The 22,195-nt window shown below is 46.4% G+C and overlaps 1 pseudogene; it reads right to left on the reverse strand.

Annotated features, from left to right (window-relative positions):
* Window positions 1-8,324: 8,324 nt before the first annotated feature.
* LOC139262698 (zinc finger protein 436-like) overlaps window positions 8,325-22,195 on the reverse strand; it is a 36,391-nt pseudogene continuing 22,520 nt past the window's right edge.

A 22,195-nucleotide genomic window follows, 5' to 3' on the forward strand; every position in this document is an offset into this window, starting at 1 on the left:
GGAGGAACTGAGGGAAATCCTTATTAGCCGGGAAATTGTGTTGGGGAAATTGATGGGATTGAAGGCCGATAAATCCCCAGGGCCTGATGGACTGCATCCCAGAGTACTTAAGGAGGTGGCCTTGGAAATAGTGGATGCATTGACAGTCATTTTCCAACATTCCATTGACTCTGGATCAGTTCCTATAGAGTGGAGGGTAGCCAATGTAACCCCACTTTTTAAAAAAGGAGGGAGAGAAAACAGGGAATTATAGACCGGTCAGCCTGACATCAGTAGTGGGTAAAATGATGGAATCAATTATTAAGGATGTCATAGCAGTGCATTTGGAAAGAGGTGACATGATAGGTCCAAGTCAGCATGGATTTGTGAAAGGGAAATCATGCTTGACAAATCTTCTGGAATTTTTTGAGGATGTTTCCAGTAGAGTGGACAAGGGAGAACCAGTTGATGTGGTATATTTGGACTTTCAGAAGGCTTTCGACAAGGTCCCACACAAGAGATTGATGTGCAAAGTTAGAGCACATGGGATGGGGGTAGTGTGCTGACATGGATTGAGAACTGGTTGTCAGACAGGAAGCAAAGAGTAGGAGTAAATGGGTACTTTTCAGAATGGCAGGCAGTGACTAGTGGGGTACCGCAAGGTTCTGTGCTGGGGCCCCAGCTGTTTACACTGTACATTAATGATTTCGATGAGGGGATTAAATGTAGTATCTCCAAATTTGCGGATGACACTAAGTTGGGTGGCAGTGTGAGCTGCGAGGAGGATGCTGTGAGGCTGCAGAGCGACTTGGATAGGTTAGGTGAGTGGGCAAATGCATGGCAGATGAAGTATAATGTGGATAAATGTGAGGTTATCCACTTTGGTGGTAAAAACAGAGAGACAGACTATTATCTGAATGGTGACAGATTAGGAAAAGGGGAGGTGCAAAGAGACCTGGGTGTTGTGGTACATCAGTCATTGAAGGTTGGCATGCAGGTGCAGCAGGCGGTTAAGAAAGCAAATGGCATGTTGGCCTTCATAGCAAGGGGATTTGAGTACAGGGGCAGGGAGGTGTTGCTACAGTTGTACAGGGCATTGGTGAGGCCACACCTGGAGTATTGTGTACAGTTTTGGTCTCCTAACCTGAGGAAGGACATTCTTGCTATTGAGGGAGTGCAGCGAAGGTTCACCAGACTGATTCCCGGGATGGCGGGACTGACCTATCAAGAAAGACTGGATCAACTGGGCTTGTATTCACTGGAGTTCAGAAGAATGAGAGGGGACCTCATAGAAACATTTAAAATTCTGACGGGGTTAGACAGGTTAGATGCAGGAAGAATGTTCCCAATGTTGGGGAAGTCCAGAACCAGAGGTCACAGTCTAAGGATAAGGGGTAAGCCATTTAGGACCGAGATGCGGAGGAACTTCTTCACCCAGAGAGTGGTGAACCTGTGGAATTCTCTACCACAGAAAGTTGTTGAGGCCAATTCACTAAATATATTCAAAAAGGAGTTAGATGAGGTCCTTACTACTAGGGGGATCAAGGGGTATGGCGAGAAAGCAGGAATGGGGTACTGAAGTTGAATGTTCAGCCATGAACTCATTGAATGGCGGTGCAGGCTAGAAGGGCCGAATGGCCTACTCCTGCACCTATTTTCTATGTTTCTATGTTTCTAAACCAGAGTGAGTAACAGATTAGATTATAATGTGTGATGTTTATACCTATAATTGTGAAACTATAAGAAATAACATAACTAACAGCAGGCAGGGTAGTTTAGGGATAATGAGAAAATTACTTAAGTAAAGTAACTGCTGGGAACCAGGGAACGTGTCCTTGTAAATCACAGATTGGAGAAGTTCCAGCTGTCTTTTCCTCGTTTCCTCGTTTCCTTCTCTAACCCAGCAGAGAAGACAAAGAAAAGTCCGGTGCCAGAGATGGATCACTGCAGGGTATAAAAGTGAGGGGGAGACTTATGTAAGGGGGCAGTCGGGACTGGAGACACCGGAAATCAAGCTCGGGACGCCCGAGGTTCCACCCAGTGGGCTGACCTCGTGTCAGTTACTGTGGACACGCGGGACTTGCATGTTTACTCTGATTGATGAGTCAATATAAGGTACGGTAGAGGACAGAGAATCTGCTCATCTTATATATCTTAAGATATTAAAGTTGCTGACACTAGGCTCTCTAACCTGCTCATTAATAAGAAAGGCACTAGCAAGAATATTACACCTCTAAGTCTGTCTGCTCCACGACCCCCTTTAAATTTTTTTACATTTAATGTACATTTCCTCTCTTTTTCTTCCTCCCAAAATCTGTCACATCACATTTCTCTGCATTAAATTTCATCTGACTTCTACCTGCCCCATTTGCTAACCTGTGTATATCACACTGAAGTCACTTAGTCTTCACAGTTGGCCATGGTCCCACCTTTGGTTTCATCTGGAGATTTTGATCTTGTGCCCTTTATACCCAAACCCAGATCATTACTTTGTATTGAGAAGAGCAATGGTCCCCACACTGACCCTGGGGAACACCACTGTTTATATCCCTCCAGTCTGAAGAACATCCATTAACTGCTACTCTCTGTTTTCTGCCCTTTACCCAGCTTCCTATCCAAGCAGCCCCACTCCCTTTAATAATGTGAGCCTTAATTCAATCAACAAGCCTCCTGTCCGGCACTTTATCAAACACCTTTTGACAATCCTTCTACACAACAGCATTTCCTTTCTCACTTCACTGTGTTGTTTCCCCAAATAATCCCTGCTGTCTGTCCTGAATGAATCCATTTCATTACCAAATGTTGTAATGTTTGCTCCATCCCATAACAGAAAGCTCCAGTTTCCTGCTGGAGTTTGAGAGAAATCAGCTTTAACAAGGGGGCAGAATTTCAACCAATGAGAGAGATCCGGGATCAGCCCCGCCCACTGGGTGCCGCAAGCCCCACCCCTCTCTGATTGGCTTTCCATTATCACATGACCTATTGCTGATTGGTCCACTTGGAGGATAAGCCACACCCTGAACTTTCTCTGGAATGTGTGAATGGAACCTCCCAGCCTAAATTTGCACATCGTAACATGATCCATTTTGACTTCAGAAGTCAGAAAGGACACATCCCTCCCCCAGCGCAAGTGCATGACCTTACACCCCCTCCCCACCATAAATGGGGCATTGTGTACAGATTGATAACAGCTTTGTTGGGTATGAAGTCAACAGTGAGTGTCGTGACTTCTGGATTTCATCCACTCCAATGATATCCCTTATAGGGGGTTGTAAGAGCGTGATCCATCTTGCCTCAGTTTCCTCTCTCCCCTCCGATCCCACCTGTGTCTCTCCCACCCCCCCACCCACCCCTAGGCTCTCCCTCTCCCCCAGTCTCTCTCTCTCTGCGCCCCCCGTCTCTCTTCCCCCCCCACTCCCGACTCTCACTCTCTCCCCCCCACCCCCGACTCTCTCTCTCCCCCCAACCCCGACTCTCTCTCCCTTCACCCCCCGTCTTTCTCTCTCCCCCCGCTCATCCCTCTCTTACCGCCCTTCCCCTCCATCCCTCTCTCCCTCCCCGTCCCTCTCCTTCCCCTCCCCCCCGTCCCTCACCCTCCTCCCCCCCACCGTCCCTCTCTCTTCCCCCCCCTCCACCTGTCTCTCTCTCCCGCACCCGTCTCTCCCCCCCCGTCCCTCACCCTCCTCCCCCCCACCGTCCCTCTCTTCCCCCCCCCTCTCTCTCTCCCCCTCCCCGTCTCTCTCTCTCTCACCCCCAGCCCTCTCTCGCTCTCTCCTCCAACCCCGTCAATCTCTCTCCCTCCCACCACCGTCTCGCTCTCTCCCCCTCTCTCTCTCCACTCCACCCCCGCCCGTCTCTCTCTCCCTACCCCCCCTTCTCTCTTCCCCCCCCCCCAGTGTCTCTCTCCCCCCCCCAGTGTCTCTCTCTCCCCCATGTCTCTCTCTCCCCCCCCCAGTGTCTCTCTCTTCCCCCCCCCCAGTGTCTCTCTCCCCCCCCCCCCAGTGTCTCTCTCCCCCCCCCCAGTGTCTCTCTCCCCCCCCCCCCCCCAGTGTCTCTCTCCCCCCCCAGTGTCTCTCTCTCCCCCCCCAGTGTCTCTCTCTCCCCACCCCCCCCCAGTGTCTCTCTCTCCCCACCCCCCCCCAGTGTCTCTCTCTCCCCCCCCCCCAGTGTCTCTCTCTCCCCCTCCCCCCCGTGTCTCTCTCTCCCCCCCCAGTGTCTCTCTCTTCCCCCCCCCCCCCCCCAGTGTCTCTCTCTCCCCCCCCCCCCCCAGTGTCTCTCTCTCCCACCACCAGTTTCTCTCTTCCATTCCCCTCTCGGCCACTCGCGACATCTCTCCCCGTCGGCCCTATCGAAGGCTCGGAGCTGCGCTGCTCGGAGGCTCGGCACAGTAGAGGCAACATGGTCAACGGTTCGGAGGATGGATCGGCGCTGCAGATGGGCGCATGCGCAGAAAAGGGCTAGTGTAAATTGCACTGGGAGGGGCGGAGTCGGAGACTATTTGTCCTAACTCTTGCTTCTGTGCATCCTTCGGGAGACGCGTGTGCAAAAGGGAGACTTAGTACAAATAGCTACTTCATTTTAATAACCCTATAACTGGGCTGAAGTTTAATTTTCTGGATATATAGCTGATTGACTTGACGGGGCTGCAGTGTTCATTTAAGAACCACTGTCTGGTCGTTCCCTTTAATTTCTAATGAGAGACCCTAGATTATTTTACAATAAAATTATGAACTTTTACTTCAATCCTAAAATGATCTTTGGTACAAAATCTACAATTTAATGTCTGAAAGCTTTCATTGATTAACATCTTCAATAATCAGCCATGATCTTATTGAATAGTGGTGCAGGCTCGAAAGGCCGAATGGCCTACTCCTGCACCTATTTTCTATGTTTCCATGTTTCAATTAGAAAGTGCTGATTAATTCTTGCTGACAATTCTTACTGACTTGCACATTACACACAGTGATCCCTCCATTATCCACCAGAAAGAAGAGGAATGGGAATTGGTGGAGAATCGAGTCTTCAAATGTTGCCCCTCCCGTCTGATACAGCAATCCCCTCGGCATAGGAATGGAGACAAGTCCAGTCAAAGTAACTGGGTGAGTGAAAGGTATTTACTAAGATGGGCGGAAGGTTCCACAGGGATCGGTGTTGGGACCACTGTTGTTCACCATTTACATAAACGGTTTGAACTCGGGAATCGGAAATAAAATTTCAAAATTTGTTGGTGACAACAAATTAGGAGGTATAGTTAATATTGAGGAAGACTGTGACAAAATGCAAGAAGACATTAACAAACTTGCAGATCAGTGTGAGGTGGTGTGTTTTGTTAGGAATAATAAAGAGGCCACACACTACTTGGAAAATAAGAGTCTAAATAGGGTAGAGGAGCAGAGGAATCTTGGGCTACAGATACACAAATCACTAAATGTAGTGACGCAGGTTAATACAGCCATAAACAAAGCACTGGGGTTCATTTCTAGAGGGAGAGAATTGAAAAGAAGCAAAGTTATGTTAAACTTGAACTGAACCTTGGTTGGATGACACTTGGCGTACTGTGCACAGTTCTGGCCTCCATATTATAAAAAGGATATAGATACACCGGAGAAGGTACAAAAAATATTTGCAAAGATGATCCTAAAACTGAGAGGATATCATTATCAGGAAAGGCTGAGCAGGCTGGGGGCTCTTTTCTCTCGCAGGCGGTTCCGGGAGACGGTAGGAGATTGTGGGCGCAGGGGACGAATTTTACCCGCGGGTGGGCTGGAAGCTTTATAAACACCCGATGTGGGCCTCAGGCTCTGAATAAGAGCCCACAGGCCCCGTGTTTGTCCCGCAGTAACTGGCCCGGCCGCCCGTGTGAGCAGGGTCACTGGCTGACATCTTGGCCAGGAACAGAGTGGGCGGGGCTACACGGTCTCTGTTCCAAACTGGGTCCCAGTGCCCGGGAGACAGAGGGTCCTGGTCAACAGCTTTTAATCACCTTCGAATCAGAGCGTGGTTACAGCACGAAAGGAGAACATTTGGCCCGTCAAGCCCATGCCGGGTCCCTGCAAGAGCGCTTCAGCTAGACCCACACCCCCACCTTTCCTGGTAGCCCAGTAAATTTCTCCCTTTTGAAAGCAATGATTGAGTCTGCCTCCTCCACCTTCAGGCAGTGCATTCCAGATCCTGACCACTCACTGCGTAAAAAGTTTTTTTTTTCTTGAGTCGCCTTTGGTTCTTTTGCCAATCACCTTAAATTTGTGTCCTCTGGTTCTTGGCCCATCTGCTAATGGTAACAGTTTCTCTCTATCTACTCTGTTCAGACCCCTCATGATTTTGAACACCTCGATCAAATCTCGTCTCAATCTTCTCTGCTCTAAGGAGAACAACCTCAGCTGCTCCAGTCTATCTACGTAACCAAAGTCCCTCATCCCTGGAATCATTCTCGTAAATCTTTTCTGCATCCTCTCTGAGGTCTTCACATACTTACTAAAATGCGGTGCCCAGAATTGGACACAATACTCCAGTTGAGGCCGAACCAGTATTTTATACAGGTCCTTCATAATATCAACACTTTTGTACTCTATGATGCCCAGGATCTCGTAAGCTTTTTTAACTGTTTTCTCAACCTGCCCTGCCACATTTAATGATTTGTGCACATATACCCCCCAGGTCTCTGTGTTCATGCACATCCTTTAGAAATGCACCCTTTAGTTTATATTGCCTCTCCTCATTCTTCATACCAAAATGTATCACTTTGAACGTTTCTGCATTAAGTTTAATCTGCCATATGTCCACCCATTTCACCAGCCTGTCTATGTCCTCCTGAAGTCTATCACTTTCCCCCTCACTGTTCACTATATTTCCAAGTTTTGAATCATCTGCAAATTTTGAAATTGTGCCCTGTACACCCAAGTCTAAATCATTAATATATATCAAGAAAAGCAGTGGTCCTAGAACCGACCTCTGGGGAACACCACTGTATACCTTCCTCCAGTCCGAAAAACAACCGTTCGCCACTACTCTGTTTCCTGTCACTTAGCCAATTTCGTATCCATGCTGCCAGTCCTTTTTATTTCATGGGCTTCAACTTTGCTGGTATTGGTAACACGCCCGGGATCACTAAACACAAAACCCAATTTGTTGATCACTTTGAGCTACTGGTCTTAGCGTGTGCCCCACAGCATCTCTCTCACCTTTGATGTGTGATTGAAGCATCACGCCTGCAAACCTGGTTTAAGTTTATATCCAATCAGCAAATATATTTAAGAAAAGCCTGTAGGCTGATGATGCACTGTTAAGATGCCAGTGTGCTGCTGGTTTGCTCGGCATTTTGCCTGTAATGGAACATTTTTCCCAGTGTAATCTTTGCTGTAATGAAATGTTTGTCTTTTAATAAGCCTCACATCCTTGCTCATGTCTGCTGCAATTGTGTAGAAAGGGGATGTGTAAAGAGAGGGTGTATGGAGATGTGAAATAAGGAAACGGTGTGTGTGTGTGACAGTGACACAGCCTTGTGGTCAGTCAGAACAATGCACCGATATCCTTGTGGTTATGGTTTGAGCAGGGTCAGTTCACCAATGCTCAAGCTAAGAGGCGCCAGGGATTAGGAGCAGTGGCAGTAAATAAAATCTGATATGGTTTATCTTCATTTATTCTTATTTTAATAACATTTTGCTGAATGTGGCCCACCCGAAGTGCGAGGATATTGGAACAGGCCCACCATGGAAAGTGAGTTTGACACCCCTGAGGTAGACAATGTCAACTGGATTCCCCCCATCCACCAACCTAACAGCTTCTTCACAAACTCAGGCTAGTTTGTAAGACGTGACCTTGTTTTGCAGAAGCCGTGTTCAGTATCTCTAATAGCCCCTTCCCTTTCCCCATGATCGAAAACAGCATCTCTTGGGATCCCTTCAAGCATCTTTTCTGTGATCGAGGTCACATTGATGGGCCTTTAGTTCCATGGTTCGGATTTGTCACCAATTTGGAAAATGGGAACTGTGTATGCTACCTTTCCATCTTGGAACAATTCATGACTCTATTGAGCTGTTGAAGATATGGGCAAGGGGCTCACAGAGCATCCGTCCCATCTCTTTAATCACCCTTGGGTGGATCTCATCTGGACCTTACACGCGTCAAGATTAACCCGCACGGCGACTTTGCTGTCAGTGAAGAGAGACGAGAAAGATCAAAATGCCATTTGCCCCTCTCAGTGTGGCCTTGAAAGACTGTGTCCAGGCTGAAGTTCTGTCCCCGGTGTATGATCCTCCCCACCACCCCCGGCCCCAGATTGTCCTTTCTGAGCTCCAGCCAGGTAATGCTAAACGGTGGGAAAGACAAAAATCTACAGCAATGTATTGAAAGTAACGCTGATTTATTTGCCTATATCCCAAATATTAAACTACAGTCCAGTTACAGGAGTTATTAACATCAGCAGAAACAAACCCCAACTGTCAGAATTAACACGGTTCAATCCTGGATGTGATTAACAGCAGAATCTAATCCCTGCAGTCACATGTGAACTCGCTGGTGTCTCAGCAGATTGGATGACTGAGTGAATCCCATCCCACATTCGGAGCAGGTGAACGGCCTCTCCCCAGAGTGAACTCGCTGGTGTGTCAGCAGGTTGGATGACTGAGTGAATCCCATCCCACACTCAGAGCAGGTGAACGGCCTCTCCTGAGTGTGAATTCGCTGGTGTGTCAGCAGGTGGGTTGACCGAGTGAATCCCTTCCCACACTCAGAGCAGGTGAACGGCCTCTCCCCAGTGTGAGTGCGTTGGTGCACAGTGAAGTTGGATGACTGCCTGAACCCAATCCCGCAGTGAGAGCACCTGAACCGTCTCTCCCCAGTGTGGACACGTTGATGGCGCGTCAGTTCCCCAGAACTTTTATAGCACTTTCCGCAGTCCGGGCATTTAAATGGTCTCTCATCAGTGTGAACTCGCTGGTGTCTTAGCAGGTGGGATGGCCGAGTGAATCCCTTCCCACACATTGAGCAGGTGAACGGCCTCTTCCCAGTGTGAACTCGCTGGTGTGTCAGCAGGTGGGATGACCGAGTGAATCCCTTCCCACACATGGAGCAGGTGAATGGCCTCTCCCCGGCGTGAACTCGCTAGTGTGTCAACAGGTTGGATGACTGAGTGAATCCCTTCCCACACTCAGAGCAGATGAACTGCCTCTCCCGGGTGTGACTGCGCTTGTGTCCCTCCAGTTTGGATGATCGGCTGAAGCCTCGTCCACACACAGAACACATGTATCGTTTCTTCCCACTGTGAACAGTGCTTTCTGCTTCCACATTCAAATGCCGATGATATTCCAGTCTCGATGAATCGAGTGGCTCCGTCAGCTCTTGACGTGATGTTTGTTTTGAGTTTTGCGTCTGCAAATCCTCCCCTTCTATCATGCTGTAAAATTATTTTTAAACAGGAAAAAGGGAAAGTGAGAGAGAACCCACAAAAACACAAAGCCAGGATGCGAAATTAAGTTTAATCAATCTGGTAATTTGTGGGGCCGGCAGCAGAATAAAGTGACCATAAAAGCTGCCGGATTGTCGTAAAAACCTATCTGGTTCACTAATGTTCTTCAGGGAAGGGAATCCACCTCCCGTGACAGTCCCACATGGGAAATTGTTGGTCCTACTGGGCTCAGAAGTACTGGAAGCTAAACCCAGCAGCTTGTCCTCCATCTCCACTCCAGCTCAAAGTGATGCAACAAACAAACCTACACAGGAGGCCAGGGACCGTCTTTCGCATCCAGCGCCCAGCCTGATACAGAGCAGCTTGGAAATGCTGGGCCTGCTGTATAAATGCAAGTTGTTGTTTTCCTTGTGTGGGGGAGGTGCAGCCCTCTGGGTTCCTAGTGCTGGGCGCAGTGGTTTTGACTCGGGGTCTGAGAGTGTTGCTGATTCCGTGCTCACTCCGCTCAATCTCAGAGCCTGGGAGGGTGGAGCTCTCTGGAGACCAGCCCTTCCCGCACCTGCGCGCTGCTCCCTACTGATGGAGATAGGGCATACTCCACCACACTGAGCATTCTGGGTAAGACCTTCCGCCATTCAAAGAGCATGGGACAGCACAGAAGAAGGCTGTTTGGTCCATCATGCCTGTTCTGGCTCTTTGTTGGAGCTATCCAATGAGCTTCACTCCTCTACTCTTTACCCATAGCTCTGTTTATTTTTCCCTTCAAGTATTTATCCGATTCCCTTTTGAAAGTTACTATTCAATCTGCTTCCAGACAGAGCATTCCAGATCACAACAACTCACTGCGTTAACAAATGATTCCACATTTCACCTCTGGTTCTTTTGCTAATCATCTGACATCTGGCTCCTTTAGTTACCAACCCTTATGCCACTGGAAATACTTTCTCCATATTTACTCTATCAAAACTGTTCATGATTTTGTACACCACTATCAAATCTGCTTTTGCCCTTTTCTGCTCCCCAGAGAAAACCTTCTCCAGTCTCTCCACATAACTGAAGTCCCTCATCCCTGGCACCATTCCTTTTGCACCCTCTCTAAAACCTTGACATCATTCCTAAAGTGTGGTGCCCAGAATTTAACACAATACTCCAGCTGAGGCCTAACCAGTGTTTTATTAAGGTTTAGCATAACTAAATATCAGATGCTAATATTTCTGTGATGGGGTTTAAAAGGGAGAGGTCTAACCAGTCAGTTGGATGTGTAAATGATACTGTGAACCGAAAGAAGCACATTTGGATTGGAGAGCCATGAGACAGGCTGTGTAACTGGGCACAAACTCTCTGCACAGCACACACATCACTTGTTTCCCACCTAGCACGAAAGGAACGTTACTTGCACCAATTCATTTGATTTGATGTCAAATAGTTTAGTATAGAAATGGAATCATGTTTCTATAATTGTTTTCCCAACTCAGATTCAAGGCCTCAATTTTTTTCTTCGTCTGTGTACAGTCCGAGGATTGAAACCCTGGGACTGTACATGGGGATTCTAACCCTGGGACTGTACGTGGGGATTCTAAACCTGGGACTGTACGTGGGGATTCCAGCCCTGGGACCGTAAATGGGGATTCCAGCCCTGGGACCGTAAATGGGGATTCCAGCCCTGGGACTGTACATGGGGATTCCAGTCCTGGGACTGTACATGGGGATTCTAACCCTGGGACTGTATATGGGGATTCCAGCCCGGGGACCGTAGATGGGGATTCTAACCCTGGAACTGTACATATGGATTCCAGCCCTGGGACCGTTCATGGAGATTCCAACCCTGGGACTGTCGAAGGGGCATTCCAACCCTGGGACTGTCGAAGGGGCATTCCAGCCTTGGGACTGTACAAGGGGACTCTGCTCTGGGCTCTAGTTACAAATGTGTTACAAATCGGTAGTGGGTAAACTGATGGAATCAATTATTAAGGATGTCATAGCAGCGCATTTGGAAAGAGGTGACATGATAGGTCCAAGTCAGCATGGATTTGTGAAAGGGAAATCATGCTTGACAAATCTTCTGGAATTTTTTGAGGATGTTTCCAATAAAGTGGACAAAGGAGAACCAGTTCATGTGGTGTATTTGGACTTTCAGAAGGCTTTTGACAAGGTCCCGCACAAGAGATTAATGTGCAAAGTTAAAGCACATGGGATTGGGGGTAGTGTGCTGACATGGATTGAGAACTGGTTGGCAGACAGGAAGCAAAGAGTAGGAGTAAATGGGTACTTTTCAGAATGGCAGACAGTGACTAGTGGGGTACCGCAAGGTTCTGTGCTGGAGCCCCAGCTGTTTACATTGTACATTAAGATTTAGACGAGGGGATTAAATGTAGTATCTCCAAATTTGCGGATGACACTAAGTTTGGTGGCAGTGTGAGCTGCGAGGAGGATGCTATGAGGCTGCAGAGTGACCTGGATAGGTTAGGTGAGTGGGCAAATGCATGGCAGATGAAGTATAATGTGGATAAATGTGAGGTTATCCACTTTGGTGGTAAAAACAGAGTGACAGACTATTATCTGAATGGTGACAGATTAGGAAAAGGGGAGGTGCAACGAGACCTGGGTGTCATAGTACATCAGTCATTGAAGATTGGCATGCAGGTACAGCAGGCGGTTAAGAAAGCAAATGGCATGTTGGCCTTCATAGCGAGGGGATTTGAGTATGGGGCAGGGAGGTGTTACTACAGTTGTACAGGGCGTTGGTGAGGCCACACCTGGAGTATTGTGTACAGTTTTGGTCTCCTAATTTGAGGAAGGACATTCTTGCTATTGAGGAAGTGCAGCGAAGGTTCACCAGACTGATTCCTGGGATGGCGGGACTGACATATCAAGAAAGACTGGGTCAACTGGGCTTGTATTCACTGGAGTTCAGAAGAATGAGAGGGGATCTCATAGAAACGTTTAAAATTCTGACGGATTTAGACAGGTTAGATGCAGGAAGAATGTTCCCAATGTTGGGGAAGTCCAGAACCAGGGTTCACAGTCTCAGGATAAGGGGTAAACCATTTAGGACCGAGATGAGGAGAAACTTCTTCACCCTGAGAGTGGTGAACCTGTGGAATTCTCTACCCCCGAAAGTTGTTGAGGCCAATTCACTAAATATATTCAAAAAGGAGTTATAGTCCTTACTACTAGGGGGATCAAGGGGTATGGCGAGAAAGCAGGAATGGGGTACTGAAGTTGCATGTTCAGCCATGAACTCATTGAATGGCGGTGCAGGCTCGAAGGGCCGAATGGCCTACTCCTGCACCTATTTTCTATGTTTGTATGTAAACCGTAAGCTCGGCACTGACCAGCGTCTTTACGCGAGATTGTGAGAAATCCAATGTGTGGAGAGTGAGAATAAAATAAGTGAGGTAATGCACTGCTGTCGCTGGCACTAGGACCCGGTTAGAAACAGATACTGAAGCCCCGCCCACGCGCATCCGATTTGCTACTCAGATTCAAGATGTCGGCGCACTGAACCTTGCCGCCTCCCTGTTAGACTGGGCCTGTGACCGGAAGAAACCCCCAGATGCAAACGTGGGCCAATCAGTTTATTATTCACGGCTTGCGACATACACTAGTTGTTTATGAAGCCTCCCCGTCCACCCGTGGGTCCATTACTCCCCTCCGCACCGCTGAATCTTACCGCGTTGCCCGGAGCCAACGTGCACCCTACTATCTCTCCGCCATTACTCGCACCGCGCATGCTCCAAACCAAGGTGGGCTCCTGCAGTCTGTGTGCAGCATATTCTCCCGCGAGGAATGCTGGGTCAGCAGCACGCCATTGAAAGGCCGCATTAGTGAATCAAATATAATTTTATGTGACTGCTTTCAGCACTGAACAATGTTCATTCTGGCAGCTAGAGTTTGTTTCTGCTGCTGTTAATAACCCCTATACCTTGGCTGGAGATTAATATTCTGCATAAATATTGAATAAATCCATTTTGTTTCAAACACTGTGTCGAGTATTTCACTTCTCCATAAGAGGAGACTAATTAATGTTCCATTATCGACTGTTACATGTTGGGCCTTTTACTCTAGATTATTTCACTTCTCACCTTCGACCACATCAAATCCCAATCTTGTTCTGTTTGAGTATACGACTTGTGGGTGCCATAGACTAAACTGTCAACTGCGAGGGGCTAGGGAGCATCCTCCTCTGTTTTGGCTACCCCCAAAAGTTCGGCACCATCCTCCGCCTGTTCCACGACGACATGCAAGCTGTGATCCTGACCAATGGATCCATTACTGACCCAATCTATGTCGGGACTGGGGTTAAACAGGGCTGCGTCATCTCGCCAACCCCTCTTCTCAATCTTCCTCGCTGCAATGCTCCACCTAACACTCAACAAGCTCTCTGCTGGAGTGGAACTAAACTACAGAACCATTGGAAACCTGTTTAACCATCATCATCTCCAGGCCAGCTCCAAGACCGTCCCAACTTCTGTCGTCGAACACAGTACGCGGACAACGCTTGCGTCTGCCCACATTCAGAGACTGAACTCCAAGTCATAGTCAACATCTTCACCGAGGCGTACGAAAGCATAGGCCTTACATTAAACATCCGTAAGACAAAGGTCCTCGACCAACCTATCCCTGCCACACAGCACTGCCTCCCCAGTCATCATGATCCATGGCTTCGCCCTGGACAACGTGGACCACTTTCCATACCTCGGAAGCCTCTTATCAATAAGGGCAGAAATCAACGATGAGATTCAACACCACCTCCAGCGCAGCAGCACAGCCTTCGGCTGCCTGAGGAAAAGAGTGTTTGAAGATCAGGCCCTCAAATTTGCCACCAAGTTCATTGTCTACAGGGCTGTAGTGATACCTGCTCACTTGTATGGCTCAGAGATGTGGACCATATACAGTAGACACCTCAAATCGCTGGAGAAATACCACCAACGATGTCTCTGCAAGATCCTGCAAATACCTTGGGAGGACAAACACACCAACGTTAGTGTCCTCGACCAGGCCAACATCCCCAGCAGCGAAGCACTGACCACACTCGACCAGCTCTGCTGGGCGGGCCACATTGTTTGCATGCCTGACACAAGACTCCCAAAGCAAGCCCTCTATTCGCAACTCCTACATGGCAAGCGAGCCCAAGGTGGGCAGAGGAAACCTTTGAAGGACAGCCTCAAAGCCTCCTCGATAAAATGCACCGTGTAATTGGTTCCTCGATTTGGTGCCGCAGTGTAAGTGGTCCCTGGATTTGGTGTCACAGAGTAATGCCCCCTGAATTTGGGGTCACAGTGTAAGTGGTCCCTGGATTTGCTGCCTTACTGTATGTGGTTCCTGGATTTGGTGTCACAGTATAAGTGGACCCAAGGATTTGGTGTCGATAACACTTATTTACTGGGACTGAGGGCAGACCCGCAGCCCAGCAATGTGTTCAGCACAGAATGATCCCACACAAATCTATTCCCAATTAACTGTGTCCACATCAATTCACCAGAAACAGCTCAGTGCCTGCAATTAACTGCAGCTCTGTGTCTAACTTCAGTGAAACATACAATTCAAAATATTTTAAAGAGAAAATAAACCCCATCATAGTTCAACAGAGGCGAATAATGGGCAGTAAATCCCCTTCACTCATACACCTCCTTTACCCCTACTCTCCAACCCCCCTCACCCCAACTCCTCTTTCACCCTACTCTCCAAATCCCTCACTCCAACTCATCTTTCACCCCTACAGTTTCATTTTTACCATTACTTATGCTAATCATCCACACTGAAGGTAAATATGAGGAGCTTCTGTGTGATGCTGCAGTGATCACTGGACAATAAAGTGCAGAGACTGGTGGGTTGCTGCTCATTATCTTCGGTGTGATTCAATCCACTTTCCCACTGAATATTGTGGACAGAAATGGTCACCTTGGAAATGGAATGGTCAGTGTGACATCACTTTCTAAACAAGAGCACACAAGACAATGGGTTATCAATAAATGTTGAAGGTATTAAACACTGCAATTACATGGTAAATAAAAGGAAATAAAATGCTGAAAAATCATTGGTGAAAATAATAATTTATCTCTGTGGAATTGAATAGCAAACATTAAGAATGATGTGTTTTGTTTTCACATATGCAAACATATATATATATATTTCAAAGACTTTGTGTATGCTCGTTTCAGTTGTTCTGCTTGACCCGATGAACATAAAATCCTGTGGACATTAGGACCCTGCGGCAGCCCATCTGGCAGTGCTTGCTCGGTCAAGATATAAAGTCATCCTCCTTTACGAATTTCCCTTTAACAAAAAAGGGGCAATCAGACAGCTTGGTGTGTATTAGAGGAGAGAGAGAGGAGCAAATATGTAGGCACATTTCTCAGAAGTGCAAAAATAACAGGGCAGTAATAGTAGGGGCTTTCAACCATCCAAACATTAACTGGGATAAAATCAGTGTAAAAGGTATAGAGGGTGCAGAATTCTTAAAATTCATTCAGGAGAACTTTTTTTTGGCAAGTATGTAGCAAGCCCAACAAGAGAGGGGGCAGTTTTGAACTTAGTTTTCGCGAATTAAACTGGGCAGGTGGAAGGTGCAATTGTGGGAGAGTGTTATGGTGGTAGTGATCATAATTCAGTTAGCTTTAGCATAGTTATGGAAAAGGACAAAAACATTCTCAATTGAGGAAAAGCCAATTTTACTAAGCTGAGAGGTGATTTAGCAAAAGTAACTGTAAACAGGTATTTGAAGTTAAATCAGTTTCAGAACAGTGGGAGGCATCAAGGAAGAGATCGTGGGGATTCAGAGCAAGTATGTTCCCACAAAAGAAAGAGGGTGGACTCCCAAATCAAGAGCCTCCTGGATGTCAAGGAGCATACAGGGTAGGATAAGGAAAAAATGGAAAACTTTTGTCAGATACCGAGAGCTCAAGACTGCAGAAAGTTGAGAGAAGTATAGAAAGTTAAATTAAAAGGGAAATTAGGAAAGCAAAGACAGAGCATGAAAAAGTATTGACAAATAAAATCAAGGAAAACCCAAAGATGTTTTATAAATACATAAAAAGCAAGAGGATAACTAAGGCCTATTAGAGCCCAAAAAGGTAACCTGTGTGTGTAGGCAGAAGATGTGAGTATGGTTCTTAATGAATACGTTATGTCTGTCTTCACAAAAGAGAGGGGCAATTCAGACATTGTAGTTAAGGAGGTGAAATATTAGAAGAGATAAATGTAGTGAGAGGTGAAATATTAAGGGATTTAACATCTTTGAAAGTATATACTTTGCCAGGCCCGGATGAAATGTATCTCTGGCTGTTAAGAGAAGTAAGGGAGGAAATAGTGGAGGCGCTAACCATCATTTTCCAATCCTCTGGCTACAGGTGTGGTGTTGGAGGACTGGAGGACTGCTAACGTGGTACTATTGTTTAAAAAGGGAGAAAGGGATAGACTGAGTAATTACAGGCCAGTCAACCTAACCTCTGGGGTAGGCAAATTAATGGAAAAGATTTTGAGGGACCGTATTAATCACCATTTAGAAAGACATGGATTAATCAAGCACAGCATGGATTTGTTAAGGGAAGATCATATCTGACTAACTTGATTGCACTTTTTGAGGAGGTAACAAGGAGGGTCGATGAGTGTAGCACATTTGATGTTTTCTACATTGATTTTAGCAATGCTTTTGACAAGTCCCACATGGCAGACTGATCAGAAAAGTAAAAGCCATTGGATCCAAAGGAAAGTGGCAAGTTGGATCCAAAATTGGCTCAGTGGCAGGAGGCAAATGCTAATGGTTGACGGGTGTTTTTGTGATTAGAAGGCTCTTTCCAGTGGAGTTCCGCATGGCTCAGTACTAGGCCCTTTGCTTTTTGTGGTATACATCAATGATTTAGACTTAAATGTAGGAGTCATGATTAAGAAGTTTGCAGTCGATACAAAAATTGGCTGTGTGGTTGATAATGAGGAAGACAGCTGTAGACTGCAGGAAGATATCAATGGACTGGTCAGGTGGGCAGAACTGTGCCAAATGGAATTAAATCCGGAGAAGAGTGAGGTAATGCATTTGGGGAAGGCTAACAAGGCAAGGTAATACACAATAAATAGTAGGCCACTGAGAAGTGTAGAGGAACAGAGGGACCTTGGAATGCAGGTCCACAGATCCCTGAAGAAAGCAGGACAGGTAGATAAGGTGGTTAAGAAGGCATACGGAATACTTGTGTTTATTAGCTGAGGCATAGACTACAAGAGCAGGGAGGCCATACTTGAACTGTATAAAACACTAGTTAGGCCACAGCCAGAGTACTGCGTACAGTTCTGGTCACCATATTACAGGAAAGATGTGATTGCAGTAGAGAGGTTCAGAGGAGGTTTGCAAGCATATAGCCAGGACTGGAGAATTTTAGCTATGAGGAAAGATTAGATAGGCTGAAGTTGTTTTCTTTAGAACAGAGGAGGCTGAGGGGAGATTTAATTGAGATCTATAAAATGATGAGGGGCTTAGATAGAGTGGATAGGAAATACCTATTTTCCTTAGCAGAGAGATCAATAACCAGGGGCCATAGATTTAAAGTAATTGGTAGGATTAAAGGGACGTGGAGAACTTTTTTCACCCAGATGGGAGTAAGGGTCTGGAACTCACTGCCTGAAAACGTGTTAGAGGCAGAAATGCTCATCACATTTAAAAAGTACTTGGATGTGCAGTTGAAGTGCTGGAATGTACAAAGCTATGAACCAAGAGTTGTAAAGTGGGATTATGCTGGATAGCTCTTTTTTTGGCCGGCACAGATATGATGGGTGGAATGGACTTTCTGTGCTGTATATTTCTATGATTCTTTGATTCTAACTATATAGTGATGTGATCACTCAAAGCAAATTAAAAGATGACGCTGCTATTTACTTAACACAACTGAATAATTTGACAAGAATGCTATCGCAATCTTCCACAGTATTAACATGTCCCCCAATTTAGGTGTCGTTGAAACATTTTGAAATTGTACTTCTGATTCCCAAGTCCAAAATATTTATGTAAATGGTAAACAACAGTGGTCTCAGCACTGCTCCCTGTGGAACACCACTTCCCACTTTCTGCCAGTCTGAGTAAATACCTTGAACCCTTACTCTCTGTTTTGTGTTCTATCCCTCCAAGCCAGCTTGCTCTCTCGTTAAACTGTGGCCGCATCTGCTCTCTCAATGGATGTAAAAGATCCCATGGCACTATTTTGAAGAAGAGCAGGGGGGCCAATATTTATCCCTCAATTAACATAACAAAAACAGATTTACTGGTCATTATCACATTGCTGTTTGTGGGAATTTGCTGTGCAGAAATTGGCTGCCATGTTTCCTACCTTACACCAATGACCAAAAAGTTGGCTGTAAAGCGCTTTGAGATGTACGGTGGTCGTGAAAGGCGCGATATGAATGTAAGTCTTTCTTTCATTCCATTCTGCTCCCTGCTCCCCGCTCCACATGCTCTGACCTTAGTCATGAGGCTATCGAAAGCCTTTAGAAAATCCAAGTATATTTCATGCTGGAATGCTGGCAACACTCAGCAGGTGAGGCAGGATCTGTTGTGAGAACAAGAGCAGTTAATGTTTCCGGTGTGGACCAACGTGCCCGCTAAGCTATGCAGCCGCTCAGTGGTCTGTAGGACCTGCGCAGGCCACTCACCAGCTTTTACATTGAAGAAACCGCGCATGCACGGAAATTTGAATGGGCTGCGCAGCCAGTTAAAGGGAGTGTGCATCCTAAAATAAAAATTAGAGGGAAGATTGGTGTGGACCCTTTGTCAACTCCTGTGTTCTCTCTCTGAGTTGCTGAGTGTTTGCAGCATTTTCTGCGTTGCCTGAATTTTGATGTAGGTTCTGTCAGTTGATGATTTGTACCTTACCTGTTGCTGGAATAGCTGCTGGTCCGTGGAGTACTGTGGATGGGTTGTAGGTTCCCCATGGTTCTTGGTCTTGGCTTGGTCATCATCAAGCAAAGCATGTCTCTTTGCATGCAGTCATAGAAGTTTTCAGCACAGGAAGAGGTAATTCATAGAAACATAGAAAATAGGTGCAGGAGTAGGCCATTCAGCCCTTCGAGCCTGCACCGCCATTCAATGAGTTAATGGCTGAACATGCAACCTCAGTACCCCATTCCTGCTTTCTCGCCATACCCCTTGATCCCCCTAGTAGTAAGGACTACATCTAACTCCTTTTTGAATATATTTAGTGAATTGGCCTCAACAACTTTCTGTGGTAGAGAATTCCACAGGTTCACCACTCTCTGGGTGAAGAAGTTTCTCCTCATCTCAGTCCTAAATGGCTTACCCCTTATCCTTAGACTGTGACCCCTGGTTCTGGACTTCCCCAACATTGGGAACATTCTTCCGGCATCTAACCTGTCTGAACCTGTCAGAATTTTAAACGTTTCTATGAGATCCCCTCTCATTCTTCTGAACTCCAGTGAATACAAGCCCAGTTGATCCAGTCTTTCTTCATATGTCAGTCCCGCCATCCCGGGAATCAGTCTGGTGAACCTTCGCTGCACTCCCTCAATAGCAAGAATGTCCTTCCTCAAGTTAGGAGACCAAAACTGTACACAATACTCCAGGTGTGGCCTCACCAAGGCCCTGTACAACTGTAGCAACACCTCCCTGCCCCGTACTCAAATCCCCTCGCTATGAAGGCCAACATGCCATTTGCTTTCTTAACCGCCTGCTGTACCTGCATGCCAACCTTCAATGACTGATGTACCATGACACCCAGGTCTCGTTGCACCTCCCCTTTTCCTAATCTGTCACCATTCAGATAATAGTCTGTCTCTCTGTTTTTATCACCAAAGTGGATAACCTCACATTTATCCACATTATACTTCATCTGCCATGTATTTGCCCACTCACCTAACCTATCCAAGTCACTCTGCAGCCTCATAGCATCCTCCTCGCAGCTCACACTGCCACCCAACTTAGTGTCATCCGCAAATTTGGAGATACTACATTTAATCCCCTCGTCCAAATCATTAATGTACAATGTAAACAGCTGGGGACCCAGCACAGAACCTTGCGGTACCCCACTAGTCATTGCCTGCCATTCTGAAAAGTACCCATTTACTCCTACTCTTTGCTTCCTGTCTGACAACCAGTTCTCAATCCATGTCAGCACACTACCCCCAATCCCATGTGCTTTAACTTTGCACATTAATCTCTTGTGTGGGACCTTGTCAAAAGCCTTCTGAAAGTCCAAATATACCACATCAACTGGTTCTCCCTTGTCCACTTTACTGGAAACATCCTCAAAAAATTCCAGAAGATTTGTCAAGCATGATTTCCCTTTCACAAATCCATGCTGACTTGGACCTATCATGTCACCTCTTTCCAAATGCGCTGTTATGACATCCTTAATAATTGATTCCATCATTTTACCCACTACTGATGTCAGGCTGACCGGTCTATAATTCCCTGTTTTCTCTCTCCCTCCTTTTTTAAAAAGTGGGGTTACATTGGCTACCCTCCATTCGATAGGAACTGATCCAGAGTCTATGGAATGTTGGAAAATGACTGTCAATGCATCCGCTATTTCCAAGGCCACCTCCTTAAGTAGTCTGGGATGCAGTCTATCAGGTCCTGGAGATTTATCGGCCATCAATCCCATCAATTTCCCCAACACAATTTCCCGACTAATAAGGATTTCCCTCAGTTCCTCCTTCTTGCGAGACCCTCTGACCCCTTTTATATCCGGAAGGTTGTTTATGTCCTCCTTAGTGAATACCGAACCAAAGTACTTGTTCAATTGGTCTGCGATTTCTTTGTTCCCCATTATGACTTCCCCTGATTCTGACTGCAGGGGACCTACGTTTGTCATTACTAACCTTTTTCTCTTTACATATCTATAGAAACTTTTGCAGTCCGTCTTAATGTTCCCTGCAAGCTTCCTCTCGTACTCTATTTTCCCTGCCCTAATCTTTTACATATCTATCGAAACTTTTGCAGTCCGTCTTAATGTTCCCTGCAAGCTTCCTCTCGTACTCTATTTTCCCTGCCCTAATCAAACCCTTTGTCCTCCTCTGCTGAATTGTAAATTTCTCCCAGTCCCCGGATTCACTGCTATTTCTGGCCAATTTGTATGCCACTTCCTTGGCTTTAATACTATCCCTGATTTCCCTTGATAGCCATGGTTGAGCCATCTTCCCTTTTTTATTTTTACGCCAGACAGGGATGTACAATTGTTGTAGTTCATCCATGCGGTCTCTAAATGTCTGCCATTGCCCATCCACTGTCAACCCCTTCAGTATCATTCGCCAATCTATCCTAGCCAATTCACGCCTCATACCTTCAAAGTTACCCTTCTTTAAGTTCTGGACCATGGTCTCTGAATTAATTGTTTCATTCTCCATCCTAATGTAGAATTCCACCATATTATGGTCACTCTTCCCCAAGGGACCTCGCACAACGAGATTACTAATTAATCCTCTCTCATTACACAACACCCAGTCTAAGATGGCCTCCCCCCTAGTTGGTTCCTCGACATATTGGTCTAGAAAACCATCCCTTATGCACTCCAGGAAATCCTCCTCCACCATATTGCTTCCAGTTTGGTTAGCCCAATCTATATGCATATTAAAGCCACCTATGATAACTGCTGCACCTTTATTGCATGCACCCCTAATTTCCTGTTTGATGCCCTCCCCAACATCACTACTACTGTTTGGAGGTCTGTACACAACTCCCACTAACGTTTTTTGCCCTTTGGTGTTCTGCAGCTCTACCCATATAGATTCCACATCATCCAAGCTAATGTCTTTCCTAACTATTGCATTAATCTCCTCTTTAACCAGCAATGCTACCCCACCTCCTTT

Source organism: Pristiophorus japonicus, chromosome 1, assembly GCF_044704955.1.
Source record: "Pristiophorus japonicus isolate sPriJap1 chromosome 1, sPriJap1.hap1, whole genome shotgun sequence".
NCBI classification, from domain to species: Eukaryota; Metazoa; Chordata; class Chondrichthyes; family Pristiophoridae; genus Pristiophorus; species Pristiophorus japonicus.